Source organism: Stegodyphus dumicola, chromosome 5 (genome assembly GCF_044657685.1).
Source record: "Stegodyphus dumicola isolate Sdum_Otavi_A_Nest chromosome 5, ASM4465768v1".
Lineage (NCBI taxonomy): Eukaryota > Metazoa > Arthropoda > Arachnida > Araneae > Eresidae > Stegodyphus > Stegodyphus dumicola.
This window is the reverse complement of record NC_140772.1, coordinates 163329301-163354366: the sequence shown is the minus strand read 5'-3', so window position 1 is coordinate 163354366 and position 25066 is coordinate 163329301.

Here is a 25066-nt window from a genome sequence, read left to right as displayed (position 1 = left end):
CAACAGAATTCCACAAGAATGAGTCATAGTCTATTATTAGAAACAGTGAGACAACATTGCCAGACAAAAAGAGAAGGGAGTTAATTTTTATCATGTCTAGAAGACATGATAAAAATTAACAAAAAGATTTTTTTTTTTTTTTGACATCTCAGAATTTTTTTCTGAGCTCTGAGAATTTTTTTCCCAGTCGGCTTGATTCACAAAACCAGATATATTCAAATTATTTCTATAGAGGGTTCTCATCTATTTAAACCACTCGCGTTTCAGCTTTAAATCAGTCTGTGCTGTGCACTGCAGCTGAATACACGCTTCTTCCTCTTGGAAAGAGGTTTTGTGAAGGTGTGTGGAGATATTGTTTTCAGCTGTCAGACATTTTTTTCCAACAGCCGACTCGATCGTTCAAATGACACCGTGGAAGTTGGAGAGAGGTCAAGTCGATTCGGAGGACGGTAAAGCATTTGAGGGCTATTTGCCTTAAGAAATGCCTTCGTGGAGGACTTTGGAAGGGAAACTGGCTCGTATTCACGTTACACATGGGGAAAAACCACGAAAAAAACACCCATGCAGCCAGCTTGAAAGTCAGTCGTTCACGTTTTACAAAATATGAAATGGATTTTATAAAAACATATTGAGATCGTATTCAAAATTGGATCATTCTGTTGTTTTATCAGAATATGCCAGTATACGATTGAACAATTCTATTGAATCACATGATCTTGCCTTCTTGAAAGTCATTTGTTAAAGTTTCACAAAATATATATCAGTATAAGATGGAACCATCGTGATCCGTTATCCTGACTGATGGAGTCAGCTGTGGATCACAAGACCTTGCCTTTTTTGAAAAGGATTTGTTAAAGGTTCACAAAATATACAAAATATATATCAGTATACGATTGAAAAAAATCATGATCCGTTATCCTGACTGATGGAGTCAGCTGTGGATCACAGGATCTTGCCTTGTTGAAAACAATTTGTTAAAGTTCCACAAAATATATCAGTATACAATGGAATAATCGTGATCCGTTAATCCTGACTGATTGAGTCAGCTCTGGATCACGAGATCTTGCCTTCTTGAAAGTCATTTGTTAAAGAAGTTTCACAAAATATATCAGTATACAATGGAACAATCGTGATACGTTAATCCTGACTGATTGAGTCAGCTCTGGATCACGAGATCTTGCCTTCTTGAAAGTCATTTGTTAAAGAAGTTTCACAAAATATATCAGTATACAATGGAACAATCGTGATCCGTTAATCCTGACTGATTGAGTCAGTTCTGGATTACGAGATCTTGCCTTCTTGAAAGTCATTTGTTAAAATTTCACAAAATATATCAGTATACGAGGGAACAGTCGTGATCCGATTATACTGACTGCTCTAGCCAGCTGTGGATCACGAGATCTTGCCTTCTTGAAAAAGATTTGTTAAAGAAGTTTCACAAAATATATCAGTATACGATTGATAAAATCGTGATCCGTTAATCCTGACTAGTCTAGCCAGCTGTGGATGACGAGATCTTGCCTTGTTAAAGTTTCACAAAATATATCAGTATACGATGGGACAATCGTGATCCATTGATCCTGACTGCTCTAGCCAGCTATGGATCACGAGATCTTGCCCTGTTGAAAGGGATTTGTTAAAGTTTCACAAAATATATCAGTATACGATTGATAAAATCGTGATCCGTTTTTCCTGACTAATGGAGTCAGCTGTGGATCACGAGATCTTGGCTTCTTGAAAGGAATTTGTTAAAGTTTCACAAAATATATCAGTATATGATGGAACAATCGTGATCCGATTACACTGACGGGTCTAGCCAGCTGTGGATCACGAGATCTTGGCTTCTTGAAAGGAATTTGTTAAAGTTTCACAAAATATATCAGTATATGATGGAACAATCGTGATCCGATTACACTGACGGGTCTAGCCAGCTGTGGATCATGAGATCTTGGCTTCTTGAAAGGAATTTGTTAAAGTTTCACAAAATATATCAGTATATGATGGAACAATCGTGATCCGATTACACTGACGGGTCTAGCCAGCTGTGGATCACGAGATCTTGGCTTCTTGAAAGGAATTTGTTAAAGTTTCACAAAATATATCAGTATATGATGGAACAATCGTGATCCGATTACACTGACGGGTCTAGCCAGCTGTGGATCACGAGATCTTGGCTTCTTGAAAGGAATTTGTTAAAGTTTCACAAAATATATCAGTATATGATGGAACAATCGTGATCCGATTACACTGACGCGTCTAGCCAGCTGTGGATCACATGATCTTGCATTGTTGAAAAGGATTTGTTAAAGTTTCACAAAATATATCAGTATACGAAGTAATAGCATGTTTTCTAGAAAAACAGCTATTGAGTAAAACATTTCTAGCCTTGAAAAACAAAAACAGTAGCAGGGGGGAAAATATTTCCCTACCTCAAAGTATTGAAAAGAAATAAGAATACATTTCTATAAAATGGGTGACTCAATAAATATTTGTAGTCTATGAAATACAAAAGAGTAAGAAAAAAATGTTCACATACCTTCACAGAAGCTCTTCCCAGGAGAGTGAGAAGCGTGTATCCACGTTGAGTGCACAGCACAGACTGATCTGAAGCCGAAACGCGAGTGGTTTAAATACATTAACAAGTTGTTTCTAGAAACGGACTGGGAAAATCTCAGAGCTCTGGAAAAATTTCCACACATTAAAAAAAAAAAAAAAAAAAAAAAAAAAAAAAAAAAAAAACCTTCCTTTTTTCTTTCTTAATTTGATGTCTTCACTTTTTTAATTTCGACAAGGTCAAAAGAATGAACACATCAAATTAATAAAAAAAAGGATTTTTTTTTTTTTAAATCTTTTTTCAGCTTTGAAAATTTTCTTCCCAGTCGTTAACATTTCGTTTTTGGACTTTCAGTTTCAATTCTTGGACCCATGAGTTTCTTTTCTTGATGTTCTTGTAGTATATTTCTATACAAATTCACTCCTTTTCCCCAAAAAAGATATCTTTTTTTTTTTTTTTTTTTTTTTTTTTTACCGTCCAATTTGTATAGCTATATACTGAAAACAGGCATTAAAGTCAGTATGTAGTATATTCCTATACAAATTCACTTAATTTCTCAGCAAAAAGATGTCTTTTTTATTTTTTTACCTTCCAATTTGTATAGCTATATGCTGAAAACAGGCTTTAAAGTCCGTTTGTAGTATATTCCTATACAAATTCACTGCCTTCCCCCCCGAAAAAAAAAGATGTCTTTTTTTATTTTTTTTTACCTTCCAATTTGTATAGCTATATACTGAAACAGGCCTTAAATTCCGTTTGTAGTATATTCCTATACAAATTTACTCCCTTTTCCCCAAAAAGATGTCTTTTTTTTAATTTTACCTTCAAATTTGTATAGCTACATACTGAGAACAGGCGTTCAAGTCCGTTTGTAGTATATTGGTATACATGGTCTATTTTTAGAAAGGGTGAGACAACATTCCCAGACAAAAGGGGGTAGAGTTAATTTTTATCATGTCTAGAAGACATGATAAAAATTAACAGAAAGATTTTTTTTTTTTTTTCATCTCAGAATTTTTTTCTGAGCTCTGAGAATTTTTTTCCCAGTCGACAGCCAACAGAAATGTTTCCAGCCAACGCGATTTACTTTCACTTTCAACTCTTTTCTATATAAGTATTCCACGTTTTCTGTTCAGAACCGTGCGGGCTGTCCAAGGTGCAACATGCTCTTTCTCTCTCTCTCTCTCTCTCTCTCTACCTCCTCTAGACCTAGGATGTTCTTTCTCAAGAAGAGGAATTCTTTTAGTCAATCGCGAGGAAGGAAGATGGATTTCATCCTGTGCGTCTTTGAGAAACAACACACAGAAATAGTATTCAATACCCACGAGCCTCCTTCACGGAACTCTGTAAGGGAAGCTGGGTGCACTGGATGCTGGAAAGCCACTCCTTTCGTGATTTGTGAGTCGGTAAAAAGGGATTGAATGTGATATCCCTTCCGACAACACCATAGACGAGCGGTCCAATAGTTCCATGAGGAAATATCGCTTTAATCTTTTCAGCAACATTATTGAGGATACTTTTCTAGTAAAAAAGAAAAAAAGGTATTGTTTTCTTTCATCTAGGGAAACAATCATACCTTGGATGTTTAGAAGAAGATCCGTTTAAGTAAAAAAGATTAGCCTCATCGCACAACATCATCATGGGTTCTCAATCTTATCCCAACAGCCCTGTGATCATTGTTTTTTCAAACGTCAGGCCAAAGTATTCCTTTTAAAACATTTTCTGTTCTTCCTGTGTGGGGGATTATGTACCGAGAATGTATTTTCCACAAACCCCACGGATTAGAACAGAAATATATTATAATCATCACGCCATCGTGGTTTTCGAAAGCCAAAACAATTCCTCATGAAACAACATCTTTTCTTCCTGGTTGTGGGATGAGGTAGAGATGTTGCATCGTCAACAACCCACACTGATCTGAACAGAAATGTGGAATGTTTTTATAGATATAAGAAATTAACTGAAAGTGAAAGTAAAAATGAAATCGTGTTGGCTGGAAATATTTCTTGGCTGTCGAATGAGAAAAAATTTCCAAAGCTTAAAAAAAAAAAAAAAAAAAAAAAAAAAAACCTCTTCCTTTTTTTCTATTAATTTGATGTCTTCACTTTGTTTACTTTGGAATGGAGAAACCCAAAGACCATGACTCATCCTTTCTAAAACATATAATTCCTAGAATGAGTCATGGTCTATTTTTAGAAACAGTGAGACAACATTCCCACACAAAAGGGGGGGTAGGGTTAATTTTTATCATGTCTAGAAGACATAATAAAAATTAACAATTTTTTTTTTTTTTTTTTTTTTTTTTTTTTTTTACATTTCAGATTTTTTTTTTCTGAGCTCTGAAAATTTTTTCCCAGTCGGCAACCAAGTCAAAATTTTCCAGCCAAGACGATTTGGCTTTTACTTTCACTTTCAACGCTTTTCTATGAAAGTATTCCACGTTTTCTATTCAGAACCGTGCGGGCTACCCAAGGTGCAGCATGCTTTTTCTCTCTCTACCTCATCTGGACCCAGGACCACTCTTCTAGAAAGAGCTTCTGTGATTACAAGCTTTTTTCCAATTTTTGACGTCTCACAGAATAGAAATCATTCCTCCGTTTAGGGGAAAATGTTTCCCATTTGAAAAGCTAGGACCCCTCGTTTGGATTTCATCAGCAACCGTTTATCAGGGTCTAGCGAAATTGGATGATCCATCCATGAATCAGAATTTCCCATGTGTGGTTTGGGTGCAACAAGATTTCAACATAGTTTAAGAAAAATCCTTCAATCCTATTTGAAAGGAGATGTCATGATATTGAAAGACACCTCAAACCATACCGTTGACGACGTGTGAGACACAAACCATGACATAAATTTCAGTTTCTATGACAGCTAACACGCTTGAGCTTTAAAAATGTATGGAAGAATTTGTTTTTAATCCATTTCAGCGATTGAGTCTGCTGGGAAACATTTTCTTAGAGCTCAGGGGAAAAAAGGCTCTTTCCATGACAGCTAACACTCTTGAGGTTTAAAAATGTATGAAAGAATTTATTTTTAATCCGTTTCAGCGATTGAGTGGGCTGGGAAACATTTTCTTAGAGCTCAGGGAAAAAAAGGCTCTTTCCATGACAGCTAACACTCTTGAGGTTTAAAAATGTATGAAAGAATTTATTTTTAATCCATTTCAGCGATTGAGTGGGCTGGGAAATATTTTCTTAGAGCTCAGGGAATGTGTCTCCAGGTTGAATGCACAGCACACACGGATGGGAAGTCGAAACTCGAGTGGCTTAAAAAATAAATATACGAAAGTTGGGTCATCGAGCTGACTAGGAAAAATTTTCAGAGTTCTGGAAATAATTCTGAGTTCAAGCATGGGACATGAGAACAGAAATGTATTACAATCATGATGTCATCATTGTTTTCGAAAGCCAAAAGAATTCCTCATGAAAGAACATCTTTTTTTCCTGGTTGTGGGATGGAGTAGGTTGCTGCATCTTGAACAACCCACACTGATCTGAATAGAAACATGAAATGTTCTTATAGATATAAGAAATGAATTGAAAGTGAAAGTAAAAATGAAATTGTATTGGCTGGAAATATTTCTTGGCTGTTGAATGGGAAAAATATTTCCAGAGCTGAAAAAAAAAAAAAACCCTCTTCCTTTTTTTCTATTAATTTGATGTCTTCACTTTGTTCACTTTGGAATGGAGAAACCCAAAGACCATGACTCATCCTTTCTAAAACATATAATTCCTAGAATGAGTCATGGTCTATTTTTAGAAACAGTGAGACAACATTCCCACACAAAAGGGGGGGTAGGGTTAATTTTTATCATGTCTAGAAGACATGATAAAAATTAACAAAAAGTTTTTTTTTTTTTTTTTTTTTACATCTCAGAATTTTTTTCTGAGCTCTGAAAATTTTTTCCCAGTCGGCAACCAAGTGAAAAATTTCCAATCGGCTTTTACTTTCACTTTCAACTCTTTTCTATAAAAGCATTCCACGTTTTCTGCTCAGAACCGTGCGGGCTCTCCATGGTGCACCATGCTTTTTCTCTCTCTACTTCATCTGTAGCTAGGGTGTTTTTCCTTCTTCGAGAAGTGGAATTCTTTGGGAATACTTTACAATTTCACGAGCTAGCTGTTTCTTATGTTTCGAGGAGATTTCGATGGAATTGTTTATAGATGTCACCTATTGCAGATGGGGAAAATGTCTATACTGGATCGCTGGAGACATCTCACCCAGATAGGTCACGTTATATTTTTTCCCACACCTAAATAAATTGGACATGAGCCATCCTTTTGTTTTCTCATCCAACAAAGATAGACACTGCAGACAATTTTGGGTTTTCACTCTTCGCGAACCGAGAAGAGCCGCAGCGACCCTTTGCGTTTTCTCTGAGCGCAATAATGGATCACGTGAGCAGCCATTTTGTTTCCCATCTCACCCAGATAGGTCATGTTGTATTTTGTTTCATGCACTTAGCCAATTTTGGACATGAGCCATCTTTTGCTTTTTTTTCCACCGAACCAAGATGGACTCTGGAGACAATTTTGTTTCTCAACGGAAAAGTAATTTTTCTGAATGGGTGCCGGTGTTCGAATACTTTTGTGACCGACTGTACAGATCCTAGCCAGTACTTCCCAGGAATTCTCCTGAGTCAATCCCCGGGAGGGAACCAGAATGTACAACAGAAACATAGTCTTCGTTCATGAAGGCTAATTATTATCCTCGTCCTACAAATTTTTAAACTTGACCTGACAGTGGCGTAGCGAGGGGGGCAAGGGGTTGTCGAGGGGCGCCAAATGGCCTTCAAACAAGATTTTCATCATATAACTGTGTTTTTTCCGAGAAGAAAAGCGCCAAAAAGGTATCTTGCCCCGGGCGCGTATTTCCAAACCCTACCCCACTTTTCGAATTTTTGACGTCACGGAAATATCGACTAGTTTCACCTGGCAAGACGGCGTACCCCACTTTTGACGGGACACGTTATTAACCGGACCTCTTCTCCCTCGTCCTACTAAATGGCACGCTCTCATTGGTTATAATGAATGTCAATCACGCATGACGTTCAGATGAAGTGTTTTGTGTCCGGGTTACTAGAAGAAGAACTTTATGTTTGTCATAGTAATGAAGAGCAACTGAAATGTCGCGAATTTGTCGTGATTTTGGGATTTTCGCGCATTTTCTTTGTTCTTTACTGAAAATTTTTGTTCTTTGTTGTTCATATGCAGACAGAAATTTTCCATAAGCTAATCACTAATTTTAATGCTTTAACGTATTAAACGCTAATTTATAAGGGGTGGTGTGGTGTGGTGTGGTGTATTTAATTATGGCAAAGCACACGAGGGCTATCTGCCTAAAGGGAGGGATGCCTTTCGTGGAGGACTTTCTAAGGAAGACTGGCTCGTATACACGTTACACATGGGGAAAACCACGAAAACGCCCATGCAGCCAGCCCGTTCGCGGGATTCGAACCTCAGACTGAACTACCAGTGTTAAGCGTCTTTACCGCTCGGCCGCTGGTGGGCCCTAATTTATAAGGGGAAGCATTTACAGTATATTCAGAAATATATTTTAATCACTTAATACTATAAAAATAATTCGTATCACTGAAATAATTTTTCAGTATTTCCTGAATTAAGTTTTTATCATGATCATCAAATATCGATATGAAGCATGTCTTTCGATATGAAGCATGGTTTATTAATCTTTGAACAAATGTAGTTTCAAAATATTATTCCTAATTTTATTTTCTATCATCTCATAGTTAGATTGCTCTTTTATAATTTTGAACTTACGTTATCGTTTCTCAAATAAAATTCGTAAATTGTGAATAATCAAAATAGCTATTAATCTACACCGATTTCAGCAGGTTTTTATAACACAAAACATGTATAATAATAAATGTTTAATAATTTTAATTTATCTTAATTTTATTTGATCATGTTTTTATATTGTAACAGATATGCAACAACAAAATATCCTTGATTCAACTACTTATGTAAACTTGTCATTGTGAAATGTAAATTATACTTTATAATTGAGATTTTCATCAAATTTCTATGCACCTCATACAATTAGTTAATAATAAGTAAATGGTGTATCATGTTGTATATGGTTAAACCTTGTAAAAAATTAAGAAATCATATTGCATGGTTTCAAATTATAAATAAACTGTTTAAATATCCTTTAATTAGCAAATTAAAATGGTTTGGATAAATTTATGTTACTTTTGTTTTGGATAAGTAATTATCGTTTCTCTTAGAATTTTCTGTTCAATAGCTCATTTTAATAATTAAACATATGTTTGATTTGGATCCCATCAGTGGCCAAGCAGTAAAGTTAATGAATACTAATAGTTTGACCTGAGTTGGATTCCAATCGAAAGGGTTGGCTACATGAGAATTTTTGCAAATTTCCAATGTGTAACTTGGATACCAACCAGTTTCCTCTATAAAGTCCTCCACAAAAGTACTCCGCCCTTTTGATAAATAGCACTCACATGTTTTGCTGAAGAATTTTCTGTTGAATAGCTAGCTTCATTTATAAAGCAAACTGAGCTATGTTTGATTTGAGATCAATTAAATAATGAAAGGCAACTAAAAGTTAATTATCATTGATTTTAATTTTTCGCTTCAAGTTAAACCAACCTGAATATCTAAATACAACTGATAAGTTAATATAGTATAGAAACTAATACATAATGATCATACTGGATATTTTCTGGGCACTTGATATAAGAAATACAAAAATAAACTGTTGATTGATTCCATAAAAATAAACAGATTTAAAGATTTTATTCCAGTTATTGAAAAATTAGTATATATATTAATTAAATCTGTGAAAATTCAAGATTAAAACTTTAATGTGCAACTGATTTAATAGCAGAGTAGGTAACACTGATTTCTTGAATTTATGGGTTCCTGTGCTAGGCGAGAAAATGCTGACATCCTTAGCTAATTCCGAAGTCAAACAACAAAAATCAGCGTTATACCTACAAAATTAATACCTACAAAAAACAAACAAAAAAAAAAAAAAAAAAAACGCTGATTTTTGTTGTATGACTTCTGAATTAGTATTTATTCGGCGTGTTATTGTATCTTAATCCTTAGCTATTTATAATTCATTCCAAGGAAGCATTAGATCTCTGTATAGTTAATTTTCTTTTTCAAAAATGTCATGGTGTAAGATGGTAAATAATGATTTAATATTTCTACTGGGTTACTAGAAGTTGTATTTTAAGGTTATTTTAGTAATGAAGATCAACTCAAATATTACCAGTTTGTCCTAATAGTTTGTCTTTGTAGATGTATTCTGTTCCTTTCAAAATGTTTGTTGATCATTAACTTGTACGATAGTTATAAAGTATTTTCTCCTGTCCTTCCACATGTCTTCATGGTGTAATTGAAAACAGACTTGATGCATAGTCGAGAGTTCCAGGGTTCCTGTGAGAACATAGCATATTTTTCACACCTCCTGCTTCAAAATAATCTAATGACGTCACATAGTACTTAATTGTGCAAAAGCTAGTCAATAATTTTAATGCTTTTACCATTTTGTAGGGAGAAACATTTATATTATAATGTGAAATATTTTTATAATCACTTTAAATTATTGAAAAATTAGTAATTATATTTGTTATTTAATAGCTGATTTAATAACAGAATTGTTAGTGCTGTGGTTTCGTTAATTTTGGTTCTATTTCCAGCTGAGGAGATACTGATGTCCTTAATTATTTATAATTCATTCTAAAAAAGCATTATATCTGTGTATAATCAAGTTTCTTATTCAAAAATGTAACAGTAAAATGCTAAATAATGATTTAATATTTCTGAGTTAAATTATAAAAATAATCCAATTTCTTTGTGATGATCTTGTATTTCATTATTAGCTTAACATGTATTATGACATGGATATGTATTAGTTTACTACTCACACATTTAAAAATTAAATACCTTAAAACTTCCAAAGACTGATATAATTAAAAGTTCAAGATAGTGTGGTATTTTGATATTGTGCTTACATCAAAATTTTAACTAAGCTTTACACATTTCAGCAATATAATCACAAATTAGATAACTGACCTAAATTTCTATAACATGGCATTTCATGATTATGAAAAAGCACACAATGACTTAACTATCTAAAGATAAAAATTACCTTTATGGCTGGTATTCTATTTAAGATCCAGACAAACCACAAAACCACCTTTACGGTTAGCCCATTTCTAATGATTTCAATGTGCTTTGAACTATTAATGTGTGGATGGAGAACCCCAACATACTGATTTTTTTTTACTCAAAAGACTTCTCCTTATCTAAGCAATTAGAATTTTTCTAGAAGACATATATTTCATACTTAAAATATCAGTAAATGAAACATTTAAGTTTTTTTTTATATATATTAGATTTACCTAAAACATTTTAATGAACACTATATATTATACTTAGGTTCAAGTCATAGAATATCTAAATACTAATTCTGATTAATGACTTAGTCCCACACGTAGCTGAGTAGTTAAGACTGCTGAATGCTGGAAGTTTGATCATAGGTGAAAGTACTGGCTGTATAGTTTTTCCTGTAAACCGTAATTTATGAAATAAAGAGGAATTATGATCTAAAGGGCATCAAAATTTACAAAAAGAAAAAGCTAAATATTTATTTGTTTATTTTATTAAACATTTCTTTCAATGTAAGTTGTTTAATTTGCTTCGTTTCATGTGATAATACTTTCTCTTTAATTCTATTAAACAGACATAATTTCTTGTTTAGTTACAAAGTTCCGCTGTTCAAGTCCTACAATTGCTGTGTCGAGAATACCGACTAATTTGTCAATCCAATTTTTTTCGTTTCAAATATCAAATCAATAACCTCTGAGTCACTTTCTTCACTATCGGAAGCGAATTATAATGACTAGGAACTTGATTTAAATCATATCAAAGACCGAGTACATCGAGATGAAATACTACATTTATTAAAGAATTATAAGCCGAATAAAAGAAAAACATCTGCCCTGAAGATAAGGATAGTGCTGACAAATCAACTTCCAATTCATTGCGCGCCGTGTCGTTTCCCTTCCCCCGCAGAGCAGCGTGAAATTGATAAACATATTTCGGAATGATTAGATAATCAAAGGATATGTCTTTATCCATTTTTTGCAGCAATTCCACTTTCTGTTTAATGGACTTCGAAACATACTTTCGCTTTGTAGCTCCTTTACATATTAGTAAATATATATCGGAAATTCTATTTGACATAATCGGAAGTTCAAGCTTACTTTTATAAAATTGCTCTAACAGTCTGCAAAAAATCATAAGCCGGATCCAATTCGAAGATTAAAGAACAACGCAATCTGCAACATTAACTGAAATAGATAATTAGATAATTTTAGCTTCTACCGTGCTTTATACATTAAACGCGCATGCGTAAACGTATTATGCGCATGGGCACAAAGATATGATGTTGTGTCACTTCCTTTGTTACCGTGGCGTTTTATGTGTAAGTCCATAAAAAGATCGAACTCAGCCAAAAGTTCTGGGGTCATAACATAGTTCTCACTGTTTTTTGATCCAAATCTCTCACGGGAACCTCTAAACGGCAATGCGCATGCAGAAACTGACCTCACAATAGCCAGAATGCGCCTCAAAGCCTCATGCCAGTATTTTATTTCTTCTTCTGTTTGAAGAACAAGACTCTTGACAACTCTACCGCCAGCATTCTTCCTAGCTAATAGTGTCACAAGTGCTGACCTGTGCTCGTCCGAATTCTCATGTTCCTTCATTCTTTGAACTGCGTTTTTCCAGTCGTTATACCTTTCATTAGCTAGCGACCCCAATTTCCCAAACATCTAACAAGGGGCGCAAAACATTGCGCCCTTGCTCTTCGAAAATATGAGGCAAGGTCGAGGTCGTGTTTCACCATTGCTTAATGTTCGCCTAAAATGTGACAGCGACAGATAGCTGGTTTTATCTGCGTACTGATGCCTTGAAGAAGAAAAGTCGGCAGCAATATTTTGTTTCACGCCATTTTTAAAAAGGTACTGCAATGTAACTTCGTCTAGCATCCACTCAGCAGGATCGTCACTTAGAGAAGAATTAGATTCTGGATTTTCTAAAGAATCTTTTTTTGTAGCTGTTACGGAGTTTTCAGAAATAATGTTTTCAGGTAGCTCGCTGCAATCAGACACGTTTGTTGGAGTTGACGGTCATCAGCAGCATCACTGCAACTGCCACTGGCTAATGCAATTAGTACTACTAGGACTATAGCCAGAACCTCACGGACTAGATGAAACGGCGTTCGCAAAAGTCCTCATCTCCTTTCTAGCTTAACAGCAAGATTGCTAGAGCCAGAAATAGGTCTAGACGTAGAGCAGACCAAAAATGTGTTTAACTCAGGAACATTACGAAAAAGCTCTTTTTCTTTTTCGAATTTTTCTGTATTCCGTTTTCTTTTCTCGAACCCGCTTAGTTTTTTATTGAAGTCAGACATCGCAACATCGGTAATTTCTATAACGAATATAAAAGGAGAGGGTCATTAAACAATAGGAACTGCTCGTCCGTTGCCGTGTTGTATCGACACAAGAAGACTAGAGACAGGAGAGTAAACCCGTGTGGAGGCGATAGGCTAAAAATTTATAGTCCTAAGTAGGCAGATCTCGCGTACGTGTACACTGCGCACCTGAACGAAATTAGCATTCTGCGCAATGTTTGAAGCTTCAAAGTTGGCGCAGAACACGGCTTACAGGAGAGAGGGGAAACTAAGGTGCATAATTCTAGCTTTCTTGCGCGCAGGGCTGTAAGTTATATTATAAGCACCCTCTTTTGGCAAAATGTAGTAAAACTATTTATTATTATATTATTTTCGATAATGCAAGCCAGCTTTTGAGCTTATGTAAAGATTCTTCCACCAGGCCTTGTAGGCCTAGGCAGAAATCTGGCACTGAAGGTAGCGCGTCACTGCCCCGGCAGCTGCACCAACTCGCAGAAGGTCCTGATGGAGCCCTGGGTCTCCTCCCATAAAATGGTCGGTTCCGGAGGTCCTATCCTTTTCAATTTCAAGGGAGTAACAACCATACGCCACCGACCAGCATGTTCAAACGCAGCTGACAAACATAAACCTTCGACCAAGGTCCGACTTGCGGACCCATGCAGACTTGTAAATCTATGGTCCAGGGAACCTTATACTCAAAAATGCAACCCCCGCACTCCACGCCCGGCTTTATACAAAGCATTGGGCAGAACAAATCGTAGATATGAATTTACTTAGTCATTTTGCCTTCGGGCAGCCCTCCTTCTGCAGCGTACGTCGTAAAGTGTGTTCTGACCATTCTGTCAGTCCCCGTCACGAAAAGTGAATGGTCAAATCCCCGGGGATTTGGTTGACGATTTCCAATCTAGCTCCACTACAACCGAAGGAACAGACAAGACAGTACTAGTAGGGTCTCTGCCAAGCCTGAACCTGCTCTAGACTGAACTAGGGCTCTAGTCCTGTGAAGTCAAATTATGTGTCCCCGTGGTTGAGACTGCCTAAGTACAGATCCTAGCCAGTACTTCCCAGGAATTCTCCTGAGTCAATCCCCGGGAGGGAACCAGAATATACAACAGAAACATAGTCTTCGTTCATGAAGGCTAATTATTATCCTCGTCCTACAAATTTTTAAACTTGACCTGACAGTGGCGTAGCGAGGGGGGCAAGGGGTTGTCGAGGGGCGCCAAATGGCCTTCAAACAAGATTTTCATCATAAAGTGTGTTTTTTCGGAGAAGAAGGGCGCCAAAATGGTATCTTGCCCCGGGCGCGTATTTCCAAACCCTACCCCACTTTTCGAATTTTTGACGTCACGGAAATATCGACTAGTTTCACCTGGCAAGACGGCGTACCCCACTTTTGACGGGACACGTTATTAACCGGACCTCTTCTCGCTCCTCCTACTAAATGGCACGCTCTCATTGGTTATAATGAATGTCAATCACGCATGACGTTCAGATGAAGTGTTTTGTGTCCGGGTTACTAGAAGAAGAACTTTATGTTTGTCATAGTAATGAAGAGCAACTGAAATGTCGCCAATTTGTCGTGACTTTGGGATTTTCGCGCATTTTCTTTGTTCTTTACTGAAAATTTTTGTTCTTTGTTGTTCATATGCAGACAGAAATTTTCCATAAGCTAATCACTAATTTTAATGCTTTAACGTATTAAACGCTATTTTATAAGGAGAAGCATTTACAGTATACTCTGAAATATTTTTTAATCACTTAATACTATAAAAATAATTCGTATCACTGAAATAATTTTTCAGTATTTCCTGAATTAAGTTTTTATCAGGATCATCAAATGTCTTTCGATATGAAGCATGGTTTATTAATCTTTGAACAAATGTAGTTTCAAAATATTAGTCCTAATTTTATTTTCTATCATCTCATAGTTAGATTGTTCTTTTATAATTTTGAACTTACGTTATCTTTTCTCAAATAAAATTCGTAAATTGTGAATAATCAAAATAGCTATTACTCTACACCGATTTCAGCAGGTTTTTATAACACAAAACAAGTATAATAATAAATGTTTAATAATTTTAATTTATCTTAATTTAATTTGATCCTGTTTTTATATTGTAACAGATATGCAACAACAAAATATCCTTGATTCAACTACTTATGTAAACTTGTCATTGTGATATGTAAATTATACTTTATAATTGAGATTTTCATCAAATTTCTATGCACCTCATACAATTAGTTAATAATAAGTAAATGGTGTATCATGTTGTATATGGTTAAACCTTGTAAAAAATTAACAAATCATATTGCATGGTTTCAAATTATAAATAAACTGTTTAAATATCCTTTAATTAGCAAATTAAAATGGTTTGGATAAATTTATGTTACTTTTGTTTTGGATAAGTAATTATTGTTTCTCTTAGAATTTTCTGTTCAATAGCTCATTTTAATAACTAAACATATGTTTGATTTGGATCCCATCAGTGGCCAAGCAGTAAAGTTACTGAATACTAATAGTTTGACCTGAGTTGGATTCCAATCAAAAGGGTTGGCTACATGAGCTTTTTTGCAAATTTCCAATGTGTAACTTGGATACCAACCAGTTTCCTCTATAAAGTCCTCCACAAAAGTACTCCTCCCTTTTGACAAATAGCACTCACATGCTTTGCTGAAGAATTTTCTGTTGAATAGCTAGCTTCATTTATAGAGCAAACTGAGCTATGTTTGATTTGAGATCAATTAAAAAATGAAAGGCAACTAAAAGTTAATTATCATTGATTTTAATTTTTCGCTTCAAGTTAAACCAACCTGAATATCTAAATACAACTGATAAGTTAATATAGTATAGAAACTAATACATAATGATCATACTGGATATTTTCTGGGCACTTGATATAAGAAATACAAAAATAAACTGTTGATTGATTCCATAAAAATAAACAGATTTAAAGATTTTATTCCAGTTATTGAAAAATTAGTATATATATTAATTAAATATGTGAAAATTAAAGATTAAATCTTTAATGTGCAACTGATTTAATAGCAGAGTAGGTAACACTGATTTCTTTAATTTATGGGTTCCTGTGCTAGGCGAGAAAATGCTGACATCCTTAGCTAATTCAGAAGTCAAACAACAAAAATCAGCGTTATACCTAGAAAATTAATACCTACAAAAAAAACACTGATTTTTGTTCTTTGACTTCTGAATTAGTTTTTATTCGGCGTGTTATTGTGTCTTAATCCTTAGCTATTTATAATTCATTCTAAGGAAGCATTAGATCTCTGTATAGTTAATTTTCTTTTTCAAAAATGTCATGGTATAAGATGGTAAATAATGATTTAATATTTCTACTGGGTTACTAGAAGTTGTATTTTAAGGTTATTTTAGTAATGAAGATCAACTCAAATATTACCAGTTTGTCCTAATAGTTTGTCTTTGTAGATGTATTCTGTTCCTTTCAAAATGTTTGTTGATCATTAACTTGTAAGATAGTTATAAAGTATTTTCTCCAGTCCTTCTACATGTCTTCATGGTGTAATTGAAAACAGGCTTGATGCATAGTCGAGAGTTCCAGGGTTCCTGTGAGAACATAGCATATTTTTCACACCTCCTGCTTCAAAATAATCTAATGACGTCACATAGTACTTAATTGTTCAAAAGCTAGTCAATAATTTTAATGCTTTTACCATTTTGTAGGGAGAAACATTTATATTATAATGTGAAATATTTTTATAATCACTTTAAATTATTGAAAAATTAGTAATTATATTTTTTATTTAATAGCTGATTTAATAACAGAATTGTTAGTGCTGTGGTTTCGTTAATTTTGGTTCTATTTCCAGCTGAGGAGATACTGATGTCCTTAATTATTTATAATTCATTCTAAAAAAGCATTAGATCTGTGTATAATCAAGTTTCTTATTCAAAAATGTACATTAAAATGCTAAATAATGATTTAATGTTTCTGAGTTAAATTATAAAAATAATCCAATTTCTTTGTGATGATTTTGCATTTCATTATTAGCTTAAAATGTATTATGACATGGATATGTATTAGTTTACTACTCACACATTTAAAAATTAAATACCTTAAAACTTCCAAAGACTCATATAATTAAAAGTTCAAGATAGTGTGGTATTTTGATATTGTGCTTACATCAAAATTTTAACTAAGCTTTACACATTTCAGCAATATAATCATAAATTAGATAACTGACCTAAATTTCTGTAACATAGCATTTAATGATTATGAAAAAGCACACAATGACTTAACTATCTAAAGATAAAAATTAACTTTATGGCTGGTATTCTATTTAAGATCCAGAAAAACCACCTTTACGGCTAGCCCATTTCTAATGATTTCAATGTGGTTTGAACTATTAATGTGTGGATGGAGAACCCCAACATACTGATTTTTTTTACTCAAAAGACTTCTCCTTATCTAAGCAATTAAAATTTTTCTAGAAGACATATATTTCATACTTAAAATATCAGTAAATGAAACATTTAAGTTTTTTTATATATATATATATATTAGATTTACCTAAAACATTTTAATGAACACCATATATTATACTTAGGTTCAAATCATAGAATATGTAAATGCTAATTCTGATTATTGACTTAGTCCCACACGTAGCTGAGTAGTTAAGACTGCTGAATGCTGGAAGTTTGATCATAGGTGAAAGTACTGGCTGTATAGTTTTTCCTGTAAACCGTAATTTATGAAATAAAGAGGAATTATGATCTAAAGGGTATCAAAATTTACAAAAAGAAAAAGCTAAATATTTATTTGTTTATTTTATTAAACATTTCTTTCAATGGAAGTTGTTTAATTTGCTTCGTTTCATGTGATAATACTTTCTCTTTAATTCTATTAAACAGACATAATTTCTTGTTTAGTTACAAAGTTCCGCTGTTCAAGTCCTACAATTGCTGTGTCCAGAATACCGACTAATTTGTCAATCGAATTTTTTTCGTTTCAAATATCAAATCAATAACCTCTGAGTCACTTTCTTCACTATCGGAAGCGAATTATAATGACTAGGAACTTGATTTAAATCATATCAAAGACCGAGTACATCGAGATGAAATACTACATTTATTAAAGAATTATAAGCCAAATGAAATAAAAACATCTGCCCTGAAGATAAGGATAGTGCTGACAAATCAACTTCCAATTCATTGCGCGCCGTGTCGTTTCCCTTCCCCCGCAGAGCAGCGTGAAATTGATAAACATATTTCGGAATGATTAGATAATCAAAGGATATGTCTTTATCCATTTTTTGCAGCAATTCCACTTTCTGTTTAATGGACTTCGAAACATACTTTCGCTTTGTAGATCCTTTACATATTAGTAAATATATATCGGAAATTCTATTTGACATAATCGGAAGTTTAAGCTTACTTTTATAAAATTGCTCTAACAGTCTGCAAAAAATCATAAGCCGGATCCAATTCGAAGATTAAAGAACAACGCAATCTGCAACATTAACTGAAATAGATAATTAGATAATTTTAGCTTCTACCGTGCTTTATACATTAAACGCGCATGCGTAAACGTATTATGCGCATGCGCACAAAGATATGATGTTGTGCCACTTCCTTTGTTACCGTGGCGTTTTATCTGTAAGTCCATAAAAAGATCGAACTCAGCCAAACGTTCTGGGGTCATAACATAGTTCTCACTGTTTTTTGATCCAAATCTCTCACGGGAACCTCTAAACGGCAATGCGCATGCAGAAACTGACCTCACAATAGCCAGAATGCGCCTCAAAGCCTCATGCCAGTATTTTATTTCTTCTTCTGTTTGAAGAACAAGACTCTTGACAACTCTACCGCCAGCATTCTTCCTAGCTAATAGTGTCACAAGTGCTGACCTGTGCTCGTCCGAATTCTCATGTTCCTTCATTCTTTGAACTGCTTTTTTCCAGTCGTTATATCTTTCATTAGCTAGCGACCCCAATTTCCCAAACATCTAACAAGGGGCGCAAAACATTGCGCCCTTGCTCTTCGAAAATATGAGGCAAGGTCGAGGTCGTGTTTCACCATTGCTTAATGTTCGCCTAAAATGTGACAGCGATAGATAGCTGGTTTTATCTGCGTACTGATGCCTTGAAGAAGAAAAGTCGGCAGCAATATTTTGTTTCACGCCATTTTGAACAAGGTACTCCAATGTAACTTTATCTAGCATCCAATCAGCAGGATCGTCACTTAGAGAAGAATTAGATTCTGGATTTTCTAAAGAATATTTTTTGTAGCTGTTACGGAGTTTTCAGAAATAATGTTTTCAGGTAGCTCGCTGCAATCAGACACGTTTGTTGGAGTTGCCTATTGACGGTCATCAGCAGCATCACTGCAACTGTCACTGGCTAATGCAATTAGTACTACTAGGACTATAGCCAGAACCTCACGGACTAGATGAAACGGCGTTCGCCAAAGTCCTCATCTCCTTTCTAGCTTAAAAGCAAGATTGCTAGAGCCAGAAATAGGTCTAGACGTAGAGGAGACCAAAAATGTGTTTAACTCAGGAACATTACGAAAAAGCTCTTTTTCTTTTTCGAATTTTTCTGTATTCCGTTTTCTTTTCTCGAACCCGCTTAGTTTTTTATTGAAGTCAGACATCGCAACATCGGTAATTTCTATAACGAATATAAAAGGAGAGGGTCATTAAACAATAGGAACTGCTCGTCCGTTGCCGTGTTGTATCGACACAAGAAGACTAGAGACAGGAGAGTAAACTCGTGTGAAGGCGATAGGCTAAAAATTTATAGTCCTAAGTAGGCAGATCTCGCGTACGTGTACACTGCGCAGTTGAACGAAATTAGCATTCTGCGCAATGTTTCAAGCTTGAAAGTTGGCGCAGAACACGGCTTACAGGAGAGAGGGGAAACTAAGGTGCATAATTCTAGCTTTCTTGCGCGCAGGGCTGTAAGTTATATTATAAGCACCCTCTTTTGGCAAAATGTAGTAAAACTATTTATTATTATATTATTTTCGATAATGCAAGCCAGCTTTTGAGCTTATGTAAAGATTCTTCCACCAGGCCTTGTAGGCCTAGGCAGAAATCTGGCACTGAAGGTAGCGCGTCACTGCCCCGGCAGCTGCACCAACTCGCAAAAGGTCCTGCTGGAGCCCTTGGTCTCCTCCCATAAAATGGTCGGTTCCGGAGGTCCTATCCTTTTCAACTTCAACGGAGTAACAACCATCCGCCACCGACCAGCATGTACAAACGCAGCTGACAAACATAAACCTTCGACCGACTTGCAGACTTGTAAATCTATGGTCCAGGGAACCTTATCCTCGCAAATGCAAACCCCGCAGTCCACGCCCGGCTTTATACAAAGCATTGGGCAGAACAAATCGTAGATATGAATTTACTTAGTCATTTTGCCTTCGGGCTGCCCTCCTTCTGCAGCGTACGTCGTAAAGTGTGTTCTGACCATTCTGTCAGTCCCCGTCACGAAAAGTGAATGGTGAAATCCCCGGGGATTTGGTTGACGATTTCCAATCTAGCTCCACTACAACCGAAGGAACAGACAAGACAGTACTAGTAGGGTCTCTGCCAAGCCTGAACCTGCTCTAGACTGAACTAGGGCTCTAGTCCTGTGAAGTCAAATTATGTGTCCCCGTGGTTGAGACTGCCTAAGTACAGATCCTAGCCAGTACTTCCCAGGAATTCTCCTGAGTCAATCCCCGGGAGGGAACCAGAATATACAACAGAAACATAGTCTTCGTTCATGAAGGCTAATTATTATCCTCGTCCTAAAAATTTTTAAACTTGACCTGAAAGTGGCGTAGCGAGGGGGGCAAGGGGTTGTCGAGGGGCGCCAAATGGCCTTCAAACAAGATTTTCATCATAAAGTGTGTTTTTTCGGAGAAGAAGGGCGCCAAAATGGTATCTTGCCCCGGGCGCGTATTTCCAAACCCTACCCCACTTTTCGAATTTTTGACGTCACGGAAATATCGACTAGTTTCACCTGGCAAGACGGCGTACCCCACTTTTGACGGGACACGTTATTAACCGGACCTCTTCTCGCTCCTCCTACTAAATGGCACGCTCTCATTGGTTATAATGAATGTCAATCACGCATGACGTTCAGATGAAGTGTTTTGTGTCCGGGTTACTAGAAGAAGAACTTTATGTTTGTCATAGTAATGAAGAGCAACTGAAATGTCGCCAATTTGACGTGATTTTGGGATTTTCGCGCATTTTCTTTGTTCTTTACTGAAAATTTTTGTTCTTTGTTATTCATATGCAGACAGAAATTTTCCATAAGCTAATCACTAATTTTAATGCTTTAACGTATTAAACGCTATTTTATAAGGAGAAGCATTTACAGTATACTCTGAAATATTTTTTAATCACTTAATACTATAAAAATAATTCGTATCACTGAAATAATTTTTCAGTATTTCCTGAATTAAGTTTTTATCAGGATCATCAAATGTCTTTCGATATGAAGCATGGTTTATTAATCTTTGAACAAATGTAGTTTCAAAATATTAGTCCTAATTTTATTTTCTATCATCTCATAGTTAGATTGTTCTTTTATAATTTTGAACTTACGTTATCTTTTCTCAAATAAAATTCGTAAATTGTGAATAATCAAAATAGCTATTACTCTACACCGATTTCAGCAGGTTTTTATAACACAAAACAAGTATAATAATAAATGTTTAATAATTTCAATTTATCTTAATTTAATTTGATCCTGTTTTTATATTGTAACAGATATGCAACAACAAAATATCCTTGATTCAACTACTTATGTAAACTTGTCATTGTGATATGTAAATTATACTTTATAATTGAGATTTTCATCAAATTTCTATGCACCTCATACAATTAGTTAATAATAAGTAAATGGTGTATCATGTTGTATATGGTTAAACCTTGTAAAAAATTAACAAATCATATTGCATGGTTTCAAATTATAAATAAACTGTTTAAATATCCTTTCGTTAGCAAATTAAAATGGTTTGGATAAATTTATGTTACTTTTGTTTTGGATAAGTAATTATCGTTTCTCTTAGAATTTTCTGTTCAATAGCTCATTTTAATAACTAAACATATGTTTGATTTAGATCCCATCAGTGGCCAAGCAGTAAAGTTACTGAATACAAATAGTTTGACCTGAGTTGGATTCCAATCGAAAGGGTTGGCTACATGAGCATTTTTGCAAATTTCCAATGTGTAACTTGGATACCAACCAGTTTCCTCTATAAAGTCCTCCACAAAAGTACTCCTCCCTTTTGACAAATAGCACTCACATGCTTTGCTGAAGAATTTTCTGTTGAATAGCTAGCTTCATTTATAAAGCAAACTGAGCTATGTTTGATTTGAGATCAATTAAAAAATGAAAGGCAACTAAAAGTTAATTATCATTGATTTTAATTTTTCGCTTCAAGTTAAACCAACCTGAATATCTAAATACAACTGATAAGTTAATATAGTATAGAAACTAATACATAATGATCATACTGGATATTTTCTGGGCACTTGATATAAGAAATACAAAAATAAACTGTTGATTGACTCCATAAAAATAAACAGATTTAAAGATTTTATTCCAGTTATTGAAAAATTAGTATATATATTAATTAAATCTGTGAAAATTAAAGATTCAAACTTTAATGTGCAACTGATTTAATAGCAGAGTAGGTAACACTGATTTCTTTAATTTATGGGTTCCTGTGCTAGGCGAGAAAATGCTGACATCCTTAGCTAATTCAGAAGTCAAACAACAAAAATCAGCGTTATACCTAGAAAATTAATACCTACAAAAAAAACACTGATTTTTGTTCTTTGACTTCTGAATTAGTTTTTATTCGGCGTGTTATTGTGTCTTAATCCTTAGCTATTTATAATTCATTCTAAGGAAGCATTAGATCTCTGTATAGTTAATTTTCTTTTTCAAAAATGTCATGGTATAAGATGGTAAATAATGATTTAATATTTCTACTGGGTTACTAGAAGTTGTATTTTAAGGTTATTTTAGTAATGAAGATCAACTCAAATATTACCAGTTTGTCCTAATAGTTTGTTTTTGTAGATGTATTCTGTTCCTTTCAAAATGTTTGTTGATCATTAACTTGTAAGATAGTTATAAAGTATTTTCTCCAGTCCTTCTACATGTCTTCATGGTGTAATTGAAAACAGGCTTGATGCATAGTCGAGAGTTCCAGGGTTCCTGTGAGAACATAGCATATTTTTCACACCTCCTGCTTCAAAATAATCTAATGACGTCACATAGTACTTAATTGTTCAAAAGCTAGTCAATAATTTTAATGCTTTTACCATTTTGTAGGGAGAAACATTTATATTATAATGTGAAATATTTTTATAATCACTTTAAATTATTGAAAAATTAGTAATTATATTTTTTATTTAATAGCTGATTTAATAACAGAATTGTTAGTGCTGTGGTTTCGTTAATTTTGGTTCTATTTCCAGCTGAGGAGATACTGATGTCCTTAATTATTTATAATTCATTCTAAAAAAGCATTAGATCTGTGTATAATCAAGTTTCTTATTCAAAAATGTACATTAAAATGCTAAATAATGATTTAATGTTTCTGAGTTAAATTATAAAAATAATCCAATTTCTTTGTGATGATTTTGCATTTCATTATTAGCTTAAAATGTATTATGACATGGATATGTATTAGTTTACTACTCACACATTTAAAAATTAAATACCTTAAAACTTCCAAAGACTCATATAATTAAAAGTTCAAGATAGTGTGGTATTTTGATATTGTGCTTACATCAAAATTTTAACTAAGCTTTACACATTTCAGCAATATAATCACAAATTAGATAACTGACCTAAATTTCTGTAACATAGCATTTAATGATTATGAAAAAGCACACATTGACTTAACTATCTAAAGATAAAAATTACCTTTATAGCTGGTATTCTATTTAAGATCCAGAAAAACCACCTTTACGGCTAGCCCATTTCTAATGATTTCAATGTGGTATGAACTATTAATGTGTGGATGGAGAACCCCAACATACTGATTTTTTTTACTCAAAAGACTTCTCCTTATCTAAGCAATTAAAATTTTTCTAGAAGACATATATTTCATACTTAAAATATCAGTAAATGAAACATTTAAGTTTTTTTTTATATATATATATATTACATTTACCTAAAACATTTTAATGAACACCATATATTATACTTAGGTTCAAATCATAGAATATGTAAATGCTAATTCTGATTATTGACTTAGTCCCACACGTAGCTGAGTAGTTAAGACTGCTGAATGCTGGAAGTTTGATCATAGGTGAAAGTACTGGCTGTATAGTTTTTCCTGTAAACCGTAATTTATGAAATAAAGAGGAATTATGATCTAAAGGGTATCAAAATTTACAAAAAGAAAAAGCTAAATATTTATTTGTTTATTTTATTAAACATTTCTTTCAATGGAAGTTGTTTAATTTGCTTCGTTTCATGTGATAATACTTTCTCTTTAATTCTATTAAACAGACATAATTTCTTGTTTAGTTACAAAGTTCCGCTGTTCAAGTCCTACAATTGCTGTGTCCAGAATACCGACTAATTTGTCAATCGAATTTTTTTCGTTTCAAATATCAAATCAATAACCTCTGAGTCACTTTCTTCACTATCGGAAGCGAATTATAATGACTAGGAACTTGATTTAAATCATATCAAAGACCGAGTACATCGAGATGAAATACTACATTTATTAAAGAATTATAAGCCAAATAAAATAAAAACATCTGCCCTGAAGATAAGGATAGTGCTGACAAATCAACTTCCAATTCATTGCGCGCCGTGTCGTTTCCCTTCCCCCGCAGAGCAGCGTGAAATTGATAAACATATTTCGGAATGATTAGATAATCAAAGGATATGTCTTTATCCATTTTTTGCAGCAATTCCACTTTCTGTTTAATGGACTTCAAAACATACTTTCGCTTTGTAGATCCTTTACATATTAGTAAATATATATCGGAAATTCTATTTGACATAATCGGAAGTTTAAGCTTACTTTTATAAAATTGC